The 25,657-nt window shown below is 43.6% G+C and overlaps 1 pseudogene; it reads right to left on the bottom strand.

Annotated features, from left to right (window-relative positions):
- Nucleotides 1-794: 794 nt before the first annotated feature.
- Nucleotides 795-947, bottom strand: LOC146798867 (U1 spliceosomal RNA; annotated as a pseudogene).
- Nucleotides 948-25,657: the final 24,710 nt, after the last annotated feature.

Below are 25,657 nucleotides of genomic sequence, written 5' to 3' on the forward strand. Positions count from 1 at the left end.
TAGATGACCTTTCTATCCTAAAAAGAACCAATTTTGATTTAGCTGGTGCCTAGATTTAAAACTTTAGAAGCTGCTTTCTATAAGAAAACTTCCAAAGCAGGAGCGACGTTATTTCTCCGGATCCTTATAAGCATGCCTACTGCCTACTCATAATTAATTTTTAAGTGCCTACCCACATACCTTTGGATAGTATATCCATACCTACAATCCTTTGTGCGATCACCTTTCATTTTAAGAAAACTATATTTGCTTCTTTTTCAGTACTCTATGAACAATGCAAAACTGTCTTTGTCGAAGCCTGTATTATACATAATTGTAAAAGGATAGTTATATTTGATGCTGAACTTTGAGTCACTATTACCAGCTGATTTAAGATGTTATCCGTTGCATTCAGCTACCGATCTAGCTTCACTGTGATGTAAGGTGTATGTTTAAAGATTTGGGTGTTATTTAAAAATTCCAGTGTAATTTTCAAGGTGAACTATTGCGACTTTCCTCTGACAAAGTTCTTCTCTAGAGAATAAGATGAAAATATGCCTGTTTATTTAAAGCTCAACCCCCGTCTCTTGGTCAGTCTTGCCGGGTCTCATCAGCGCTGTACACCTTGAGTTCCGTTGAGCTGCTGCACACATGCATAGGCATTCCAGTTGCAGTTAGTGTGACTTACTGATAAAGTCAATTAAGTGATAGATGGGGGGTAATTATTAAATTCATGTTAGCCACTGGTAATTACTTTGGGTAGGCAATGTTACTGATAAAAACAAAAAAGGTGGATGTAGTACTTTCTTCTTTAACAGGGGAAAGCGCGAACGCAGTACCCTTCTACCAGATATTATGCAGTTGAGTTTCTTACATTTGGGGCCATCGCAGGGGTCAGCACATCTGCAGTGAGCCTCACCCTGCGAGAAGCCCCTTCATGATCATGGAGTCTCCCATGTCAGGTATAAGGTGGATGTAATACTTGATGCAATCTCAGTCACTGGCACTTACTATGGGCTGCATTCCAGTGAGGTGTTTTTAGTCTTGCAGAGCCACTATAGTCAGGGACCAGCCTTATGCAAACCAGCTTTGTTCCTACTTCAAGAGTAACTGAATAACACAAACTATCAGACCTGTCGCAACTCCGTGATGCAAACGACTGGAGCCGGATTTTGACTTCTCTAAAACTAAATGGCAGTAACGAGTTAAAATGTGTTCCTTTGTTTTTCTTAGAGATAATGTGGCCAAAGCATGTTAAATGCACATTTGACTCTTTAGGGGAGTTTCAAAGTCTATCAAAGAGCAGAATGAGCTGGTGGCAGGAGATGTTTCCGCTTCTCCTATGCAAAGGACACTGTTGATTGTATCCCTAAACGGAGGCTGGTAGTGTAAAACCGAGGCAAGGCTCATCTTCAGACCTCTGTGTACCTCATCCTAGTCGTCTCAGCTATCACAAATCGTGGGTGCTGGTCCACACCTAGCCAGATGTAGTGCATTCAGAGCCACAATCAAACCTATTGCAGCTTGAGTGCTCCCTTTCTTCTAGCAGGAGGTCTTTTTAATGCATTTTATGGCAAACTGCTGACCTCTTGTGGCCATTTGTGGTGGTACAATAAGACAGCTGCTTATAGGGCCTTATGACTGGTCCTGCCATTTAACGTTGGGACCAAGGTTGCTAGGACCGCATGCAGTCTAGCAGCAACTGATTTATTGAATGGCACTGTTGTTAACTAGTGAATGTTGACACTTTAATATGTCCACATCTAAGAACTCTGAAGAGTCTTAGAATGTGCGGTCTCAAAGATAATGAAAGCAAGCATGTTTATTGATGTACAAAATAATCAACAAAATAAAAATAAAAAAATCACTACGTCTGGCTGTATTCTAAATTAATGTGTTTATTTAATGATTGTTATGTTATGTTATGTTAAATGTAACTTATAAAGCGCACTGACACCGAAGCTTCCTGGCGCTGATAAACAGAACAGATGAGGGGGGAACGTAAGTGACAAATTCTAAGTGAGAATGGGGAAGAGATGGGTTTTTAGCATTTGCCTGAAATTCAGGAGGGAGGAACAGGATTTGATTGAGAGAGGGAGAAGGTTCCAGAGCACAGGAGCTAGATAGGAGAAACGACGAGCGCCGAATCTCTTGGTTTTACTCCTTGGGGTAGTCAGTAGATCGCGGTGAGCAGATCGGAGATTGCGTGTGGGACAGTGAGGGCGAATGAGAGATTTTAAAAAGACAGGGCTAAGACAATGAAGTGCTTTGAAAGTGAGGCATGCCACCTTAAAGGCGGCCCTTCGATCGATGGGGAGCCAGTGGAGGTTCGTGAGCAGAGGCTTGGCAGATTGCCATCTGGGAGTTCCATGAATCAGGCGGGCAGCCTGATTCTGGACAACCTGGAGGCGTTGAATCAGGAATTGTGGCAAACCGTGGTAGATGGCATTGGAAAAATCCAGACGGGAGAGTACCAGCGAAGTAATAGTTTGGGTGAGTGCCGCTGGAGGCAGAAAGTGACGGACTTTACGGATCCTTCGGAGTTGATACATGCAGGAGGAGACCACCGCTCCAACTTGAGCCCTAAGAGAGAGCTCGGTGTCAATGATGACACCCAGACTCTTTACTGTTTTTGCTGGTTGGCAGGGTTGCGTGTGGTTGTGGAAGGGTGAGTATGTGAATGAGAAATTGAATCAAGGAAAGGATGAGTGGATTAATTAATTAATTGCTTAAAGAATCAGTTATCAAGGACTGTGAGTGAGCATTCTCTTAAACTGTGCATGGCAATTACTCACTTATATTTAGCGTTTTTGTTATCTATTCTCATTTGGTATCCTGCAAGGTTGTTTTACGGTCACAACTTTTTTCTCGTTTACAAGAATGCCGAAACACCCTATTAATTGACAGGGTATTAGTGCATTCTTGTGGGTGGGGTGGAGTGGGGCTCATTGGAGTGGAGTGGGATACTTGTTGTGGGGTAGATTGTGTGTATAAGAGTAGGGTAGAGTGGAGTGGGGTAAGTTGGAGTGGAATGGGGTGGATTTGTATGGAGTGGGGTACTTGGAGTGGGGTAGATTGACTGGATTAGAGTAGGGTAGATTTGAATGGAGTGGGGTAGACTGGAGTGGAGTAGACTGGGGTAGTTTTGAGTGGGGTAGTTTGAAGTGGGGTAGTTTGAAGTGGGGTGGATTGGAGTGGATTGGGGTATAGTGGAGTAGGGTAGATTGGAGTGGATTGGGGTATAGTGGAGTAGGGTAGATTGGAGTGGAGTAGAGTGGGGTACAATTTGGTGGAATAGAGTTGGGTAGATTGGAGTTGAGTAGAGTGGGGATAGATTAAGGTGGACTGGGGTACAATGGAGTGGAATAGAGTGGGTGGATTAGAGTATGGTAGATTGGAATGGTAGATTGTAGTGGAGTGGGGTAGAATGCAGTGAAGTAGAGTGGGGTATATTAGAGTGTAATGGGGCAGATTGGGTTGGGGTAGATTGCAGTGGAGTAAAATGGAGTGGGTTAGAATGAATGCAGTGGTGTGGTGTGGAATGGAGGGGTGGAGGGTGTGGAGTGGAGTGGAGTGGCGAGCTGTGTCACAGAGTGTCTTACAGTGGCGTGTCATGGAGTGGGGTGGCATGGCATAGAGTGGATGGGCATAGAGTGGAGCAGAGTGTAGTATAGTGAAGTGGTATAGAGTGTTGTAGAGAGGAGTGGTGGAAAGTGAAGTGGCATAGTGTGGAGTATGCATGGTGTGATAGAGGACTGCCATTACAGACAACACATTTCCAATTGGAAAATGACCATTACATTTGCACAGACATACAGTTTTACTGCACATAAATGATGATGTGTGAAAATGTCATCCCCAAGTGTTTGTTTTGTTTCGATTGTATTAAAAGTTTTGCTCCAATGCACTTCAGAATCTCACAAAAATGTGCTTCATTTCTACTAATCTCATTCTGATGTAGTCTGAAATATCAGCCCAGTTCATTTTTGTTGTGTGCTAGAAAAGATAACTTCCTACAACCTGTTCTCTCGCATGGGTACTCAGCAGGATGGATTGTCACATAAATTCTTTCACTTTCATTTCAGCACAAGAAAAGTAAACACCAAGTTCTCTTGGAATACAAAGCCTGACATTTTACATCTGTCTTTGAATGCAAAGCAAATGAGACAAGGTAAGAACAAGAGTTAAAGGACTGTTTAAAGAGAGTGAATACTCATGGGAGAGACAAAGTCAAGCTGGACAGCCTAAAACATAAAGCATACGGCAGAGCCAACTAGAAAAGATGCAGTCTGTAGAATGGCGCAACAAAAAAAAGTAGGTCCCAAAAGAGTGAGCAGTGTGAGGACACAAGTACTTGGGCCATGCTGTAGGGGAGGGTCACATGAAAGAAGAGGGAAGTGCCTAACGCAGAACTGACCGGCAAGAAGCAAGCAATTGAGAGTGACTTTGAAGCCCACCAATGGTAAGTAATGGGAGGGCTCCAAGCCTACCAACAGTAAACAAAATGTCTCAAAGAAACAGCGCATGCTCTGTCTGTGTGATACCTAAAAAGGCCAGACACTGCCAGTACTACAAAGAACTATACATAATATTCACTACACAATAGCAAAACAGTTCCATTACTTCTTTAGGTTTTAATGTACAAATGACAACTTCAAAATATATAAATGAAACACTGTAAACATTGAAGCTTCAGCAATATTAACATGTTTAGCCATGCTAATAAGGAATATTTTATTGTATAGTAAACCAGAAATTAGGCCATGCTGTAAATCGCCAAATGGTAACAAGCCGGGGGTACTACTATCACTGTAATTTAGCAACAAGACTACAAAATGTCACCTCGTAACGGCATATTGTACTGCACTCTTGACATTCAGTAATGTTGGAGCAAGAACTTGACCTAGTTAGGGCACATGGTAGTATAGCTTTATAATCCAGTGATACTACTTTCCACCATCTGGGCCCTTGTTCGAAGTGGCTCTGAACATACCTGGATTTTAAGCACCCCAGGATTTTCTGATACAAGGGTACTGGTAACTGCTGAAGTGGGTAAATTTCAGAAAATCATAAAATAAAATTGGATTAAAAAAAATATATAAAATAACTCATCTATAATATAAAATGAGCTGGGTCCTCTAAGAAATTAGGACTTGCCAGGAGCATTGGTAATTTTGAGTTTGATTCCAGGAATAATTTATAGTTCCCCCCAGATATTCCCACAAATATTTCAGCTGTTTTCTGTCGCCAAGACTTGCGAACGAAAGAAAAAACGTATTATTCTGATGGAAATTAAGATCCCACTCGTAATGAGGGCCTTAGAAGCGAACAGTTGTGGTGCGCTCTCATTCAGCAATGGCGGCCGGCCCCGAAACATCACCTAGTACCTTCTTGCATTCAGTGATGGTGCCTAAAGAAAAGATGCAAATTCAATGTTGTGTCGCCCCTGTGATGCAACAGGTGCGACACGGGGCAAACTATTGTAGCCCTGACCGGTGGGGAAGGGAAGGCGTCTCCCCCCTTAATTCCCTGTCCTATAGGTGCGCCCACTAACCCCGTTACTGAGATAATAAAGCCGAGCCTGGCCGGAGGTGACGACAGAACCGCACACGGCCGGGCCGAGTTAACTCCCGAGAAATGAGTCGGCTCCTTTATCAATCAGCGATGCGCATTGAAATATTCCCGTGCTGGCAGCGCATAAATGAGCGTCGAACTCCTGGCCTGAGTCCCGACGCTACATTGGCAACGAGGACGGTCGCAGGACTCCATGGCTTGGGGGTGTGTAGTGTTCGCATGTATTTGTGTTTGTATCTTTATGTCTATGATGTGGAGCGTGGGGTGGAATGTACATTGTCTCCATCTGGCATTCCAGCCAGGAGGTCAGTTGTAACTGGGGTCCTGAGCTGGAGGTTGTACTGCCTGGCGCTCACCTGTTTCTATACAATAAACCTTATTTAATTATCAACGTTTCCCTCATCATTACAATTGGCGACGAGTTGGTGGAGAGAAGCGGCTGGCTGTTGAATCCAAGGAGCGCGGAGCATTTGAAGAGGAATTATCATATTTATCGGCCGGAATTAACTGGGAGAAGCACCTTGTCGTGACTGGATCTGCGCACAAGAAGGAAGATTTTGTGCCGTTCCTGGGTCAGCGGTAACGTATACGGAACTGAATTCATCTTAAAAAAAAAAATTGGATGAAAAGGAAGTACCGTTACCGTATATCTGGGGTTGCCATGGAGACCAACAGCAGCATCTTTTGAGCAGCGGAGTGCGAGCCAAGAACGCAGGCTAAGTTCCGTGCGTGCGCATTAGAAGAGACACGTCACTGCGAGCCAAGAACGCATGCTAAGTTCCGTACATGCGCATTGGGAGAGATACGTCACTGCGCAGGGTTACGTACGTGACCTTTGCGTGGCGGCCATTTTTAAAAAAATTTTTTTTACATGGAAGCGCTAAGGAAGTGAAAAAGTCTTCGGAGATAAACAACAGTGCCGGTTTGGAATGTTTCGAAGCGGAAAAAAAAGGCTATTTCCATGCGTGCATTGAGGGAAGATACAAGAAACAGGTGAGAGAGTCGGGGGTCAAAGATTTTTGAGGAATTGGAATCGTTACTGGCATGACAATTGGTTCATTATTTACGTTGTGACTGGGAGACTGTACCAAATTCAGAGCAGGGGAAAAGACCGTGTATGGTAAATCAACATATGGAGGAAGGAGACCACGTAACAGAGGGAATTATGGCACAACAGAATTTTACAATTAGTAACCCACATGCCTTTTGGGTGAGTGGTTCTCAGCCAAGCATTAAATGGGTGGAATGGAAGGAGTATTTCGTTAGTTATATTGAAGCAGTTGACGAAGCAGGGAAGATGAAACCGGAGCAGAAGAAGAGGATCTTACTTCATTCCTTGGGCCCAGTAGGTTTAAAAATATATTCTCGCATGTCAAAAAGTGTGCGTGGAGAGGAGAATGTGTTTGAAGCCGCATTAAAAGACTTGGATAAATATTTTGCACCTAAAGTGTGCATCGGAGTAGTGAGACACAGATTTTTTCAGAGGAAGCAAAATAAAGAGGAATTGGTGGATGATTGGCTGGATGATTTGAAAAGGCTGGCGATTGACTGTAAGTTTGAGAACTTACATGATGACTTGATCCGCGATCAATTGGTAATGCACAGTAACAATTCCTCCTTACAAGATCGGTTGTGGGTGAATGGAGATGCACCTTTAGAGGATATTTTGGCGATCGTAAGGAAAGCTGAGATGTCGGGGAGGTGTGCCACAATAGTCAAAGAGTCGGAGAAAGACGGCGGAGGAGTGTTTAAAGTGCAAAGTCAAAATAGGGTTCAAAGACAAAATGTGAATGGACAGTGGCGAAACCAATCGCAAAAGAATACATTTGTGGAAAGGAAATGGGAAGAGAGAAGATGTTATCGTTGTGATAGCAGGCAACATCTAGCATTTAGTAAGAGTTGTCCGGCTTAAAAAAAAAAATGTGGCATATGTGGACTGTTTGGACACTTCAGTAAAATGTGTCGTAAGAAGAACAGTGTAAAAATGGTAAATGACGTTGAGGAAGAGATGGAAGAAGATGTGGAAGTCGAAGAAGACAGCTGCGTTAAAAGCTTACAAGCGAACTATATGTTGAATGTGGTAGACAATTGTGTGGAAGGGAAACCTATATGTGAGGTATCCTTGGGTGGTATTAAGGTCGACGTGTATACTGATTCAGGGTCGCCTTACACCATAGTTAATGAAAGTGTGTGGAAGAAGGAATTTGAGGGTAAGATTGGGAGTCATTTAATTCCTACAGATGTGAATCCAGTGAGTTTCACTGGAGAAAAAATTGACATTAAGGAAAAGTAGGTCGCACACCGCTCGTCACACCAGCAAGTTGCCCCAAAGGACTGTGGGAAATGTAGTGGCGACGGCGGGTACGCCTATGCCACAGAATGTAAATAGAACAGTATGTGTATGCGTTAGCCATCCCTGGACACGTGTTTCGAGGTAGTTGCCTCTCGTCAGCAGGGAGCAGGTCAATGTAAAGGGGTGCCGCGTGGACTGCCAAATGTAATTAAAAGCAGGTCAAGTACCTCTCCTGGCGCGCAGGTGCAGACTCAAGGCTCGTCAGCCCGTTAGCTTAAGGAAGCCGTTTAAATTAAGGAAAAGTAGGTCGCACACCAGGGATGGCTAACGCAACACATACTGTTCTTTTTACACATCGTGGCATAGGCGTACCCGCCGTCGCCACCACATTTCCCACAGTCCTTTGGGGTAACTTGCTGGTGTGACGAGCAGTGTGCGACCTACTTTTCCACAATTTATTACGGCTCCCTTGAGCCAACGGGCTGACGAGACTTGAGTCTGCACCTGCGCGCCATGAGAGGTACTTGACCTGTTTTTAATTACATTTTGGCAGTCCACACGGCACCCCCTTACACTGACCTGCTCCCTGCTGACGAGAGGCAACTACCTCGAAACACGTGTCCAGGGATGGCTAACGCAACACATACTGTTCTTTTTACACATCGTGGCATAGGCGTACCCGCCGTCGCCACCACATTTCCCACAGTCCTTTGGGGTAACTTGCTGGTGTGACGAGCAGTGTGCGACCTACTTTTCCACAAAAAATTGACATGTTGGGTTTCAGGTGGCTTACTTTTTCATTTAAGGTTAGGTCAGCAAGAGGTAAATTATATGTGGCAAAGAATGGCCCGTCAGTACTTGGTTGGTTTGACCAAAAAAATCTACACATTATACTGGATCCGAACAGTATAGAGAAAGTACTTATAATGGATGAGAACAGCAAAGTGAGTGATGTCTTAGTTAAAAAATTATGAAAAACAATGGGAGAGAAAGGGTTTTTCTGGGTAGGGGGTACTCCTATTCCCCTTGAACAAATGTTTGGCAAACAAAAGAAGGAGCGCGCCCTCTGAGGTCAAATAATACCTCCAAACTAATGAGAGGTGTACTGAACGGGACAATCCTTTATTTTAGTTAAAGACCCCTCACTCACCAACTGATTTTCAGATAGAATAGGTGTTAGATCTGTGCCAAAAGGAAAGTCATCTACTTGGAGAAAACTGAATTCCATGGGATATTATCGTTCAGCCCTTTCTTATGAGTGGAAAGTCTGTACACCCAACGTTGTTCTTTTTCAAAAAGTCTTTCTTGCAATTTTTCTCCTGCTGTAATTTGTTCGATGACAGTCCATTTTAGATCGTTGGTTGTATGACCTTTTACTAGGAAGTGTTCAGTTAGTTTTGTCATCGATTTCTTGCATCTGATTGTGCTGCGGTGCTCGCAGATTCTTTGTTTTATTTTTCTGGTTGTCATGCCCACGTATTGTAGTTTACATGGGCACATGATTAAATAAACTACATTAGTGCTGTTGCAGTTCGTGTGAACTCTCAGGGTCCATATTTTACCTGTTTCCAAGTCTAGAGTTTTAGTGTTCTCAGTAAGATGACAGACACTGCAATTGCCACATTTGTAGTGTCCAGTGATATCAGGTAGACCCCATGCATTCAGAACAGTGGGTTGTTTTAATTGATCCGTCATTCTTGGGCGTGTATTCACCAGAGTGTCTTTTAGACTCCTGGCTTTCTTGTAAGAAAACAATCCTAACCAAGGGCAGGGTACACCTTAGCGTGTGTATACCACCCTGGTTAGCACCTTCACCTTCGGTCCTGAAGAAAACCCGGAGACTTTTTCCACCAGGGTTGAAACATGTAGACCATTTATATATATATGACCAACTACATATATATTTTTTTCATTCACTTCACACTTTATTGCTAGATACCACGGGTCAATTTAACCCTATATGGCATCCCCATTTTCTCTTTTAACATTGGTCAGGTGCTCTATGATTAAATAATTTTTTACAGAGTTAAAAAAACTTGACCAATTTTTAAATCACCACTAGCACTTGCACACACAAATAACACCAGCTCCACTGTAATCAGGTGTCGCAGCACACCCAGATGGCACTCGGCCTCTGGGTGGGACCCCGATGATGAAGCATGTCACCAACTAGGTTGGTGAGTGAGGGGTCTTTAACCAAAATAAAGGATTGTCCCGTTCAGTACACCTCTCATTAGTTTGGAGGTATTATTTGACCTCAGAGGGCGCGCTCCTTCTTTTGTTTGCCAAACATTAGTTAAAAAATTCCCAGGAGTATTTGGGAATAATCTAGGAGCTTTGAAAGGTTTCGAACATAAAATCAGATTAAAAGAACAAGCGGAACCTAAGGTTCATAAAGTAAGGCCTATACCCATGTTGATAAGAGAAGAGGTTACTAAAGAGCTTCAAGGGTTGTTATCTAAGGGGGTAATTGAAGAAGTGGAGAGTTCGGAATGGGTTTCTCCGGTTGTGATCGCACGCAAAAGCAGTGGGAAAATCCGTTTGTGCATTGATTTGCGGCATTTGAACGATAATATCGTCATTGAGAGGTTTCCCCTTCCAAAAATCAATGAAATGGTTTCTTCTTTATGTGGAACGAGTTGGTTTTCCACGATAGACTTGTCAGCAGCATACGATCAGATTATGTTATCACCTTAATCTAGGAAACTGACGACATTTATAACACCATTTGGGTGCTACCAATTTATACGCATGCCGTTTGGGTTAGCCTCAGCCGCTGCTGTGTTTCAGCGGCTGATGCATAGGCTGTTTGGAGAAATGAAGGGAGTAAGTTTCTTTCAAGACGATATTCTGGTGGCGGCAAAGAATGAGGAGGAGCACAACCTTATCCTTTATAAGGTATTGGGAATATTACAAGAAGCAGGGTTAAGTGTAGAACTTAGTAAGTGTAAATTTGCGCAAAGGAGTGTATCGTATCTGGGACATGAAATTAGTGAGGAGGGTGTGAAACCAAAGCCATCCTTAGTGAAAGCTATCAGGGAATTGCCTGCCCCGTGTAGCAAGGATGAAATAAGATCATTTCTGGGGATGGCAGAGTATTGTGCCAAATTTATACCAAACTTTGCTAGTAAAACCTTCAACATACGCTCTCTTCTCAAAAAGAATGCGAAGTTTGCATGGTCAGAGGAGTGTAGAAAAGAATTTGAGAGCATAAAAGATGATTTGAAAAGTGTTAACGCTTTGGGCAGTTTTGATCTGAATCTAGAATGCTTGTTAACAACAGACGCAAGTGATAAGGGATTGGGGGCAGTGCTTTCACAGAGGATGAGTAACGGAGCTGAGAAGATAATTTTGTTTGCGTCCAGGGCGGTTTCTCCTTCGGAGAGTAGATATCCAATTATTGAGAGGGAAGCTTTAGCCTGTGCTTGGGCGTTAGAACACTTTAGAGCGTTCGTCTGGGGGAAAGCTGTCACTATCCGTACAGATCATAGGCCTTTGGTAAAAATCTTAACTAGCGTGGGTGGTGTTGGAGCATCTGCTAGACTGGCAAGGATATCCATGAGAATGAAGGAATACATTTATCGAATGGTATATGTGCCAGGTAAAGATAATGATGTGGCGGATTGCTTATCAAGGTTGCCCTCACCACTTGAAGAATGTCTCGATGACCCTTGGGGTGAGTTCAACATTGCGTTGGTTCATGATTCTGGTGCACCGGTTATTACTAAGGATGAGTGGATGAAAGAACAATCTAATGATGTGTTGCTACGGGCGGTTTTCAATCATATTCGTAGTGGATGGCCAAGGAAACATCTCATTAGTGGGGATCTGAAAGCCTTTTGGGATGTGCGAAATGAATTGTCTTTGGACAGGGATGTATTGTTTAGGGGTGAGAGAATAATTCCACCTAAGAAGGTACAGAGGAAGGTGTTGCAATTGTGTCACGAAGGACATTTTGGTATAGTTAGAAGCAAGTCCTTGGTTAAGGGGAATTTTTGGTGGCCAGGTGTGGACATGGATGTAGAGAGATTTGTAAGGGAATGTTCAATTTGTTCCTCGGCGGATAAGTCACTGAAAACTTTGAGACCTCCAACGAGTGAGGGTCTCATTCCAGACCTTCCATGGGAGGTGATAGCGATTGATATATTTGGACCAGTGGGTGAATCAAAGGATTATGTATTAGTTGTTATTGATTTGTTCACAAAATGGCCTATAATTGAGATTGTAGAGAAGGTGGACACTAATGCTGTTTTGGAATTTCTTGACAAGTTGTTTGTATCAGAAGGACTGCCTGTTTGTCTGTTAAGTGATAATGGGGTACAGTTCACTTCTAGGTTGGCAAAGGATTTTTTTCAGAAATGTGGAATTAGGCACAAAACTACCTCTCTTTATAACCCTAGTGGAAATGGTACGGTTGAGAGGTTCAACAGGGTGCTTAAGGGTGTGATTCAGGCTGCAATGAGTAAGAGGCTAGAGTGGAAGGTGGAGGTACAGAAGGCAGTTTGGGCATATAGGTCTACTACACATTCTGCAACAGGGTTATCTCCTTTTATAATGATGAGGGGTAGAAATCCGAGGTGCAAGTTTAATCCGAATTGGATCAGGAGCGGTGAAGTTGTAGAGTGGTCACCTGGTGATGTTAAAGGGAATTTGGTTGGTACACATAGGAAAAGTAAAGAGGTATATGACACACGATATGGCACTAAGAATGTTCTTGTTGAGGTAGGAGATTGGGTTCGCATCAAAAAACCAATCAAGGTGCCAAAGGGTGAGAGTAGATTTGAGGAACCTCAGCAGGTGGCAGAGGTTCTTCGCAATGCTGTAAGACTCAAAGATGGTAGGGTATGGAATTTGAAAAGTGTGGCATTGAATCCTGTTCAGAGGCAGATGGTTGACACCAGCAATTACGAAATTCATAATGATTTTGAGTGGGTGGAGGATTATTTTGATCAAAGTGCCTTACAATCTAAGTTGGGGACGGATTTTTGTGCAACAAATAAAAGGTTGGAGTGTATAGAACCAGCTGTGACAGGACAAACTTCTGGGGAAATCTGTGATAAAGTTTTTCCGCCTCAGGATTTTTCTTCATGTTTGAGAGGGGAGAAAGGGGTTGCTAGTACTTCTAATTGCAACAATGAGCTCGTTCAAGAGGGCGATGAGGTTGTTGTAACTAAGAGGAAAAGGGTTCTCCCAGGGTGGTTGAGTGAGTATGTTAGGGAGTAATTTCGGCTTGGTTTTGCTGGAACGGGGTTTTAGGTATTGTTATTTGCTTATTTAAATATTGTGCTTTTCCTTTCAAAGGGAGGGGGATGTGTAGTGTTTGCATGTATTTGTGTTTGTATCTTTATGTCTATGATGTGGAGCGTGGGGTGGAATGTACATTGTCTCCATCTGGCATTCCAGCCAGGAGGTCAGTTGTAACTGGAGTCCTGAGCTGGAGGTTGTACTGCCTGGCGCTCACCTGTTTCTATACAATAAACCTTATTTAATTATCAACGTTTCCCTCATCATTACAGGGTGGCCGCGAGTGCGAGCCCTTCGCACGCGGTGCTCGTGCCACAGCCCAGAATGGGGCAGAGGAACACTGAGTGTAGCGCATAGTGTGCCCACGTGACGTGCAGGTGCGCTGGAAGGGGCAGTAGAAAGCCCGAATTGCCTGGGGAAGCATAACAGATTGGTGCCACACAGCATGGAGCTCTAGTGCCCTCTAGTGCTCAGGTGAGGGCTAGTACTGCACTCCACTGGAACACAAAGTGCCCCTCCTGCAGAGTAGAGAAGTCCAGCACCAACTTACTTCTCTGGCGCATGTAGACTGTGGCCCAAGCTGGGTTTTACAGTGCAGCACATCAAGAGGGAGTCAACACAGTGTGCCATCCTTGCCCAGGCAACACACGGCAGGGCCCTCATCTGAGTCCCAGACCTCCCCCACACTGGTGATCACGCAGTCAGAAGCTGGAGGGGGTGAAGCAACAACAACAACAAAAAACTAAGGAAACAGGAGAGAAAGGAAAACTACATTCCAGAGCAGTGCCCGGAGGAGCAATCATGGCCACCATGCCGCCAATTGAGCCATTCCTAGTAGAGGGAGCTCCGTCAGTGCAAGCACCCAGATGGAAGGAATGGGTGGATTCTGGGTAAAGCTTGCAGGCATTCAATGGAAAACCACACCAAGGCCCTGGTAACAGCAGGTACCAATAATCTATTGGTTTACTGGTTGATGCAAGTACTCACGCGTAATGGAATCACTGGTTATGGGGAACGCTTGAAAATGCTCAAGCACAATGGAATCACAGGTTTTAGGGAACATCAGTCATGTTATCATAGCGTGCGATAAGGTGCCACAGGGGTAAAGAAACATGAGCACTATGTGCTAGATCACTACGCTGGAGGTACAGGAAGGGGTCATGCCACATCTAACCTGGTCAAGCTATAGTCTTTGTACTTTACTGTCAGCAGCAAGGTACTTTGGAGTCGGAGGCTTACTGACAGGGGAGACCTAACACAAAAACACCAATAGGGAGACGCTTGCTCAGTTCGCAACCTCTCAAGTACATGTTGGTAGCACTTCTGGGGAAGAATGGAGCAGGAAGAGGCAAGTTTTACTTTACTCTTCAAAGGGACTCTCTGTCTCCTAACTTCCATACTCTAGATTCTGATACTCTACAAATAAACTAAGAAATACTTCACATTGCTATCTGACCAGCTCTCGGTGACCTCCATCTTATTTGCCACTAAGCTTCATGGAATCAAAATGATTCCTTGCTGCCACAACCATGCACAGCATGGACACCCCACACACATCCTACCGCACATACGTAGAGTGAATTTACATACACATCCATGTCCCACATAGATGGAGCAAACAATGTGGTTTTAAGAGATCACCAGCCCAATTCGAACACAAGAGAGTCCTATTGACAACCCCCCGTGGCAGGCGACAGGTAGGAAATCCTGTTTAACCACTGCAATTGGCTGCTGCCACCTATGTCAGTCTTCTACATCCTGATGAGTTCATGGTAGCCATAATCAGTAAATGGAAGGAAACAGGAGAGAAAGGAAAACTACGTTCCAGAGCAGTGCCCGGAGGAGCAATCATGGCCACCATACCGCCAATTGAGCCATTCCTAGTAGAGGGAGCTTCGTCAGCGCAAGCACCCAGATGGAAGGAATGGGTGGAGAGAGTTCTTCTATTCTTCGAAGCCACCAAGGTTGAGGACGGTCAGAAGAGAGCCATGCTCCTTCACCTGGGGGAAAAAGCCATTTATAAGATTACCAAGTCCCTCACGGAGGCCTTCCCCAAGACACATACTACCCTGATACCCGCTCTCTCAGCATATTTAGAGCCTATGGCGAACCAAGACTACAAACGCTTTGTCTTTCATCAGGCCCGCCAACAAGCCGATGAATCCATTGACGAGTTCCACGCCCGCCTAAAGACCTAGCAAGCACCTGTGGGTTTTGTGACGAGACAGAAAGGATATGAGGGCAAGTCATCCAACGGTGTGCCTCTGTCAAGTTCCGAGAGAGAATACTGTAAGAGTCTGGAAAACCGCTGGTGGATGTCCTGACACTCGGTCAGACCAAGGAGCTGTCACGAGCCAGAGCGGCTCACATGGAGGCGGCTCTACAAGTCCCAGTGAAGACAGAACCAGTCAACACAGTCATGAAACGTCCTATGACCCAAACAAGCCGAAAGGATAACATGAACACACGGATGTATGGATACTGTGGAGGAAACCATCACGGTCCGGCAGAATGCCCAGCTCGTGGGAAGAGATGCAAGGGATACGGTAAGCTGAACCACTTCATACGAGTATGATGATCCCAAAGGGGTCTTGGCCCCCGGCCCACAGTCAACATGATCCCCGATGTCAGGATTGGAAACAGCGACATGGATGACGATGAAGCCGAGGAACACACTGTCCACTCGGTATTCACCATAGGCAGGGCGGCCCAATCCACGTGTCGACTCCCGCAGTGCCAAGTGCTAGTGGGCGAACATGACACCACCGCTGTCGTTGATACTTGGGCGACAATCAATATCATGTCAGCCGAAGCGTATGGGAGTCTGAAACAAGCTCCGCCCCTGAATGCTGCCAACATCAAAGTATTTGCGTATGGCCAGGATCAGCCACTGGTAATGCGAGGAAAATTCAAAACCACTCTCTCGTATGGCTCCAGTGACATAGAATCCCAGATCTACGTTACAGAGGAAGGGCATGGCATGCTGCTGGGATGTCGGGCAGAAGAAGACTTGGGGATCGTCACCTTTGCTTTTGGGTTCCACCAGGAGACCATCCAGCACAGATTGGCTGAATTCCCAACTGTCTTTGAGGGCATTGGACGACAGAAGTGGAAGCAAATACATCTGCACATAGACCCTACAGTGCAGCCCGTAGCCTTGCGACACCGGCACATCGCTTTCATCTGAGACCATTGGTCGAAAAGGAGTTAAGCAAGCTGGAAGATGCCGGAATCATCGAGAAAGTGGTGGGACCAACCCTGTGGGTCTCCCCCATCGCTGTCACCTGTAAGCCGAAGCAACCCGGAGAAGTAAGGATCTGTGCTGACATGAGGACACCCAACGCCGCCATAAGAAGAGAACGACATCTCACTCCCACGATAGATGACCTAACCGGGGAATTGATTGGAGCGTGCTGGTTCTCAAAGCTCTACCTCCGACCAGGATACCACCAGCTGCTGCTCGATAAAGAGTCACGGTACATCCATGTGGGCCTGAGGAGAAACACTCGTCTGAGTTTCGGTGATGCAAGTGCAGCTGAGGTGTTTCAAAAAACCATTCAAGAACTGCTAAGGAGCCTTGACGGAGTTGTGAATGTTAATGACGACATTCTTATCTAAGTGAAAACGACTGCCGAGCACAACATCAGGCTGACCAAAGTGCTTCAGAGCATTCAAGAAGTGGGGCTCACCCTTCACTGCAACAAATGCAAATTCCTCAAGCAGAGACTCCAGTTCTTTGGATATATCTTCTGGGCATCAGGTGTGACACCAGACCCGGATAAGGTGGAAGACATAAAGGGAGCGCCCGCTCCTTCCACTGTGACCTCACCACCCACACCCAGCCATTGAGAGAGCTCACCAAGGGGTCCGTTCCCTGGTCCTGGGGCCCAGAGCATGAGACAGCGTTTCAGGCAGTCAAAGACGCCCTTTCTTCCAACACTACGTTACCCTATTTTGATCTGCGGAAAAACACCATGATTGCGGTTGACGCTGGCCCGAAGGGACTCGGTGCCGTCTTACTGCAGAGAGGGCAGGCTAACTAAGACTGGGGCCTGGTGGCATTTGCCAGTCGCTCCTTAACTGACACGCAGCAGAGGTATTCTCAGATCGAGAAGGAAGCCATCGCCATCCATTGGGGCTGTTGCCACTTCCATTTATATGTATACGGACACCCCTTTGTCGTTGCGACTGACCACAAGCCTCTTCTCCCCATTTGCAGGCACTGCCACAAAGCCACCCCCACAAATTGAAAAGTGGATGCTCCAGCTGCAGGAGTACAACTGCCAGGTAGGATATCATCCAAGGTCCCTAAACCCTGCAGACTACCTAGCACGTCATCCCCGAGCAGCTACACCCGAAGAGGAGACGGACGCTGAGGACACTGAGGAATATGTTCGATATGTAACTGCCCCCTTCCGCTTTCCATGTAGGTCTTGGCGGAAGAAACTCAACGAGACGAGTGTCTCCACAGGGCATTGTACATCCTGAGACACAACCAATGGCAGAAAGCCAAGAAAGACTTGAATGCTTTCACTCCAGAGGCCCGACGAATAATGGATAGTTTGTATCACGTCCAACAGGAATCAAATGAAGACTCAACGGGGTGTCTTTTAAGAGGCCACCACCTGGTTATCTCCACCACTCTCACAGATCGAGTCATACAACTCGCCCATGCTGGACACCAGGGGATGGTGAAAACAAAAAGTCGATTGAGAACCAAGGTGTGGTTCCCTCTGATGGATGAGAAGGTGGAGGAAGCAGTGAGATCCTGCAAGTGGTGCCAGACCACTGGGGAGGCCAGTCTGCCAGCCCCAATAATCACAGAACCTGGACTGCGTCATCCGGGTTCATGTGCTAGCATAGACTTTGGGAGCCTTCCGGATGAGAGGTACATGTTTGTGTTGATCGACGACGACTCCAAATATCCTCAAGTGGAGGTCATTCAGTCCTTGAGCGCGGGGTGTGTGATTCCCAAACTGGAAAAAGTGATGGCCACTCACGGACTACTAAAGGAACTGAGAATGGACCTCCCTTCCAGGGCCAAGAACTAGCCAACTATTTCTCCTCGCTCAGCATCAAACACAAGAAAGTCACGCCCTGGTGGCCCCAAGCCAATGGTGAAGCCAAGAGGTTTATGCGTACCTTAAACAAGGTCATTCGAGTTGCACACATGGGCCAACAGTCTCTTGAAATGGTGTTCCAGCGTGTTACCAGCCTCAGGTACTCAAACACCATATACTCACCTGGGCCCGCTGGGGGTTAATTTTATAAATGCTTTTTTTATGAGATTAGTTGCCTGACATTCTTAACTAATCTTTCACTGATCAAAAAGTTATTTCCTCTGGTCAATGGACCTATTAGTTGGAACTAGTTGATGGTGAAATGACATTAGAATGATATTTTCCTTAATATATTTAAAATAACCACAGACTCTGGAAAAGTTTAAATGTTTTATCTAGTTAAATTCATGAGAGACAAAAGCAAAATTACAGTACGAACTCCATTTCTCCAAGGGAGGAAAAGACAATAAATTCAATAATCAGTCATCTATATCAGAGTGAAGTTTCACAATGACAGTACTCAGAAACGAGAGGATAGAGAGAGCAGTACAATGACATACTACACAGAAGTATATTTACCTAGAATGGTGTGGAAACCAACCCCTTGGCCAAGGAGCTGGAAGGGTCCCCTGGGAAAGATCAGGTGACAAAGGCCTCAAAGACAGATTTCAGGGCAGGATTCAGGACAGGATAGACAACCTCTTCTAGTTCCGATGCCTGCGTCATACCCGTCTCTGACACTATCTTCCTCCTCGATTCTTCCGCGATCTTCTTCTAATTAATTGTCCTATTTTCCTCCTCGGTTCTTCCGCGATCTTCTTCTAATTAATTGACTTAAATTCTAAGTCTTCAATAGGATTCTTTTTCAGCATTCGCTCGTTACCCCGACAGCATCTTGGTCTCTCAGCATCTCAGCATCATGAGCTCTGCAGCATTCCGGTCTCTTTGTTCCAACTTATTAGCTAAACTACGTCAGTTATACCTTTCTAATGGCATGTACCACCCCTTAATGTTTCAATCTCATGAAACTCCTAATTCTGATTGGACAGGCAAGGGGGGATAATCATCACACCATGCTAAGTTTTAATACATTTCTTTGGTTCTTTGTTTAATGTTCCCGCCCCTTAATTTTTATTCATAGACTTTCTTTCCCACCCGTATTCACATCTTTATCACACAAAAAGTATACATTTAACATTTGTTCCATTCAATATTCAGGATGTCCAGCAGGTTCCCAGGACATGTTGCAAAGGCGTCCTTGGATGGGATTCAAGAACGACATTATGGCTTCTAACTTGTTATTACTGCACCTGCATGGGGGGGTCACTTGTGGTACAGGCTTCAGTTTCGCTCTTAGGCCCAAATACGAACTAGTAGAAAGGTCAAAAAGAAACATATTAATTTCAAAATAAAATTATTTCACTGTATACAACCAATCTCTACTCTAATCCCATTTACTTATAAAGGCTCTCCGCGCATTAGCACTTAGTAAATAGCTTGTTTTAGTTTCAGCAAAGTAGATGCTTAGCATGTGAGCTTCCAAACGGCCATTTTAGATGCGTTTGCGCAGGTGCAGAAATTTCCCTCCAAGCGATAGAACGTCATCCTGCATAGATGCAGTTGACGCAAGCGCAGTACAATTTGACGCATTAGCAGCCATTTTAAGTTACGGGTTACTTGTTAGTAAGACACATAAGCGAGCTTCATCTTGCTAAAATATGAAATGTGGTGCATATTAATTATACGATACACAATTTAGTATGACGTTATGAGTTATATGAGAGGTTTGCTTCCGAGCAAGTCTCTTTTATATGAGTCCTTGCTCCATCAATCCCCTCTCTGATGGCATTTGTGCCATCACAAAATTACCCATCACAAACCAGATGCCAATTTTAGCACATCTCAATTCCCTTTCCGGTCATTTCATTTCCTTCCTCATTTTTGTTTTTTAAGTTTTTCATTTTCTTATATAGTTTGCCTTTCATTTCTTCTAACTGGATTTCTTCCTACTTTTTTTCCTTTCCCTTTCCATTTACTTCATATCTTTCTCTCTTTCTACAACATTTGCACCATGTCATTATTGCTATAGTATAGGTAGTATTATTTGTCCTATAAAATCTTTGCCTGTATTAGTAAACTAAGTCCCTATTGAGGTAATGCTATTTGTTAATTTCTTCCATAAACTATCAACTTCCAGTGGTTTAAAATTTTCTTCCAGTTTCGAAATATTTTTAATGTATTCTCCAATTTCAACACTTTTGTATGTGATATAGGTGCAACAGTGTTGCGTCTTCAACATTTTACAGACTCCGCCCTCTTTTGCCAATAATATATCAAGAGCAAGTCGATTTTGTAAAACCATTGATATAATTGCAACCATTTCTGTATTGATCATTAAGAACCCCCCAGGAGTATCAGTCGATAGACGATCAACTACTGTGGATAACTGACAAATCTTTTGTGAATTCAGAATGACTCCCACTGAAGGTATCAATGCACCAAATATATCTCCTACTATTTCTGAAAAACTAGCTCTCTTTCTGCGGGATAGTTCTTTTGTGTTTTCATTGCTTCCAGTAATTCGTTTTACGTGGTACACTTTTGGAAATACTATTCCGAACTCCCGTACCAACGTGCAGGCAGCCTAAAATAAGCCTTATTCCCATACACGTAATAGGCTCCAGTAAATACTGGATATGTTCCCCCTTTTAGTCCCCATCCACCAATAATCAAAAAATTATGTTCACATTCACTGGAACCAATAAATACATTGTTATAGTCAGTTTTTAATCTATGAAGGCAGATCTTCCCTTTCTTTTTAAAATCTAGGGACATCGCAGCATGAGTCTTGCCTAGCTGTATAACTCTCCTCTTTCTCCGCCCATTGAGGAATCTGAGGTTTCTTTTCAGAAGCTTTTCTTTGGAAGTCCTGTCTCATTTTCTCTACTAAATTCAAAAATATCTTTTCTTCTTCGTGTAATGAACATGTAAGATTATTTTTGTGAGCTTCTGCTATATCATATTGTTTTCATAGTTAAGAAATATTCACCCCTAAACTGTGCATCTTTAGTACTAAGAACTGGATTCGTACTCTTGCGAATAGGAAGCTCTGAAAATATCACATCTACGTTTGAATAATAATACTGTAATTTTCCTGTTCTATAAAATAAAATAGTTAATATACTACATGGGATACCATATGTTAACAGTAAATGATGGTAAGTGACGCCTTCTGCTACAGAAGCTGGTAATTTCATACATACATAACAATCGCTAATCTCCATGGTGTCTACGTATTGTACTAATAACTATGAGAATACATTTAAAGCAGTGTCATTATTTGTCACAGTGTGATGTAAGTCCAACTCATCTGGTGCTTCTAATTTCCCTCTATCTCCCTTGATGTTAGCTACCCTTTCATTAGTATCTGTGTTATTTTTCTTTTCTATCATCATCAAATAAGGCATTGCTATGGTTAATACTAACCATAATATGAGTACTAAAAATATACTACATATACATATTCTACAACATTTCTTTATACAATTTCGTTTTGGTCTTCCGGTAACCCTATCTTCAGCCATTTTAGTTGAGAAGATTACTCTTCTTTAATTCACTTTGCTTAAGGAGTTGTTTTATTTCTTTGATCTTCAAGGGGGTCTCACTTCTCCTTCGTCAATCTGTTCTGAAATTATTTCTTCGTCACTTTCTTCATTCAAATCTAGATTCTCAAATTCTCCAAGAATCACATAGGTCCATTCAGGACCTTTGAACTTATTGTTCAAAATTCTCAGTCTTTGGCTTCTTCGCCTGGGTTTCTCAGTCAATTGCCCAGACTGGCTAGTGACTTCATTTACTTGTTCAGGTTCTTCACTTATTGTTTTTAAGTGATATTTTAATCTTTTGACACCACCTGGCCAATTATCACCTTTTCTGGCCTTTTTGGCTTGTACTGCACTCTCACTTTCCTTGTCTCTTTCGAGTATTCTTTAATTTTCGTTATGTGGTGGCACAATTTGGTTATCTTCGTCTTCTGAGTCCCTTTCTATCTGCCCTTGTTCTGGGTTTGTTATCTGAGCATCATTCACCTGAACAGGTTCTTCTTCTTCTATCTTACCCTGTTCAGGTTTTTTTCCCAACTTGTTCTTCTTCCTGAACTCGTTCTTCTTTTCCTAACTGGTCCTGTACAGGTCTTACTGCACCTTGGTTTTCTGCAGCCTGAACGTGTTCTTCTATACCTGTCTGTCCCTGCTTCAGTTCAATAGATTTGTCTGTCTGAGAACCGATTTCTCTCCCTGACTGGTCCTGCTCAGGGTCTCCAGCAGTTTTATTCACCTTTTCCTGAGCTTGTTCTTCTACACCTGACTGATCCTTTCTAATTTCCTGTCTTTCTAATCTGGTTCTGCTTCTCGTCTTAATAATCACATCTGGTATGTCAACCACTGGTATCCAGTCTTCCTGACTTGTGCTCGGTTGTTCTTGGTCAGCTACTTCAGAATCTGTTATTCTAGATTATTCAGCTGCACAACCTTCAGCGGCCTCAACTGCTTGTGTCGGTTGTGGTTCCTGTTCAGGAGCTGGAACCCTTTTGGTATGACTGGCATGTATCCAGTTAGGCAAACCTGCACTTATCACTGCTGTTGTTGTGACCAGTATGACTTGTCTTGGATCATCCCACCTGGGTGCTGGGCACGACTCTCGGGTGTGATTCTTCATTACCACCCAGTCTCCGGGATTTAAATCATGTGCTAGATCCGGCTGCCTGGCAACTGCGTCTTCTCCAACCTGGTGAGAGACAGAACGCACTAGGTCAGCCAATCCTTTACAGTAGTCCAATACCAGATCATCAGTTATATTCAACAATTTATGTCCTGGTATAAATGCTTGTCTCATTGCTCTTCCCATGAGGATTTCATGAGGACTCAATCCTGTGTTTCTGTCAGGAATGCTTCTGAGTCCCAGCAGAACCAACACAGTGATGTGGATGCACACACCTTTGCCAGTCTTGACTTGATTGTGCCATTCATTTGTTCCACCACTCCTGAAGCCTCTGGGCGATATGCACAGTGCAGTTTTTGTTAAATTTTAAATGCTTCACAGATTAACCAAATTATTTCATTATTAAAGTGAGATCCTCTATCTGATTCCAAAGTTACTGGGAAACCAAACCGTCGAATCAACTCTCTCAATAGCAGTCTGGCAACTGTTATGCTGTCATTTCTTCTAGTAGGATATGCTTCCACCCGAGGTGAAAACAAACATGCTATAACAAGGATGTATTTCAGCCACCTGCATGGTTGTAGTTGTATGAAGTCTACTTGCAACCTTACCAATGGTCCTTCCTTCCCCAACTGACCATTGTTTTCCTGCCTGGGTTTATTTTTTGACAAATTAAACATCTCTGGCAAAGACTCTCTGCGACAGCCATAAATCTCGGATTGTACCAATCCTGTCTAAAGAGCCTGATCATGGCGTCCCTGCCTACGTGTGTGTCTCCATGATACATTCTAGCCATTTATGAAAGCAGACAATCTGGCATGACTGGTCTGCCATCTTGATAAATCCACACGCCATCCTCTGTTCTTCTTTGACACCCTGTTTTTATCCAACCCTCCTTTTCACTCTCTTCCAGTTCATCCTGCAATTGTCTTACTACATACCAAGTTTCTAATGCTGAGAGTAGCATAAATTGACAGCGGATTCCACTCGTTTCAATTTTCTTGTTCAATGCCATTTTATTTCTGGCACAGTATTGAGCAACCTGGTCAGCGTATAGATTACCAGCTACCACATAGTCATTTCCTGACTGATGTGCAGCACACTTGACCACTGCCACTTCTTTTGGCAATTGTATTGCTTCTAACAGTTCTTTCACAGATTTTCCATTTTTAATAGGGGATCCTGAAGAAGTCATGAAATCCCTCTGCATCCAGAGCTGGCCAAAGTCATGCACAACCCAGTAACCATACTGGCTATCAGTGTAAATGGTTACTTTCCAGTTCCTCCCAATTTTGCATGCTTTAATTAAAGCTATCAATTCGGCTATTTGTGCAGGCTTGACTCCTGGTAAATACGATGCTTTGACTATTCCAGCCAATGTGCATACAGCATAAGCTGCACTTAATCCTCCTTCCTCATGTCTCATACACGAGCCATTTACAAATAGCTCATGTTCTGATTCTTTCAGGGGTTCCTCTTGTATGTCTGGACGGGGCTTAGTACATAACTCAGTGACACCCAGACAGTCATGCTCAACTTCATCTCTCACTTCTTCCCCACGTACATCTGGCAATAAAGTAGCAGGGTTCAACACAGTACACCTGACCACTGTCACATTCTCGGCTACCAAAATGATTCTTTCATACTTAGTCATCCGACTAGGAGTAAGGTACTGTGTTCGAATTCTAGTTAAAAGTATCTCCACTGAATGCTGGACATACACCTTCACAGGGTGTCCCATCACAATTGACTCACTTTGTTCCAGACTCTGACAAGTAGCAGCTACTGCCTTTAAACAACCAGGTAATGCTGAAGCTACAGGGTCCAAAGTAGCAGAGAATTATGACACTGGACGTCGCATCAGACCATGTCTTTGGGTTAACACTGAGAGTGCACAGTTTTCTCTTTCACAACAGAATAGTGCAATTTCCTTTTGTATAGTCTGGCATACCTAGGGCTGGGGCTTCACACAAACAATTTAGTAATTTCACAAAGGCTTCCACACTTTTATCATCCCAAACTATTGGGTCCTTTGGTCTCTTCCGTGTCATCTGGATCAATGGTTTAGCTAACAAAGAGAAACCTACAATCCACTGTCTACAGTACCCCACTACACCAAGGAACATTCTGATCTCTCTCTGAGTTTGTGGTAACTGCATTTGTTTGATTATCTTTATTCTTTCAGGGGTCACTGTTCTCACTCCTCTTTCTATTTGGGGTCCTAAATATTTGAGTCCAGTTCGACAAAATTGTAAATTTTCTGGGGATACCTTATGTCCACCATCAGCCAAATGATTTAATAATGCAATTGAATCAGTAACACAATCATCTCATGACTTTGAAGCTATGAGGAGGTTGTCGATGTACTGCCAGAACTGAATTTTTATGCATAATTAACGTTTCTAGACACTTTTTCAAAATCTGATTAAAAATGGATGGACTTTCTGTATACCTTTGAGGAACTCGATTCCATACTAAAATACAGTCCTCAAATTTAAATGAAAAGAGATACTGGCTGTCTGGGTGTAAAGGAATGGAGAAAAATGCTTGGCATAGATCGATTACAGTAAACCATCCTGCATTCCATGGTATCTGATACAGAATCACTGCTGGATTTGGCACTACAGGACAACAAGGAACAACAATTTTATTAATCATTTTTAAATCTTGTACTATCCGATATTTTCCGCTAGGCTTCTTGATACCAATAATAGGTGAATTACAAGGACTGTTCATTATTTCTTTTAAAATGCCTTGTTTAATCATTCGATCAATTTCTGATGCAACA

This window comes from Triturus cristatus, chromosome 9 (assembly GCF_964204655.1).
Source record: "Triturus cristatus chromosome 9, aTriCri1.1, whole genome shotgun sequence".
In the NCBI taxonomy this organism is placed as follows: Eukaryota; Metazoa; Chordata; class Amphibia; order Caudata; family Salamandridae; genus Triturus; species Triturus cristatus.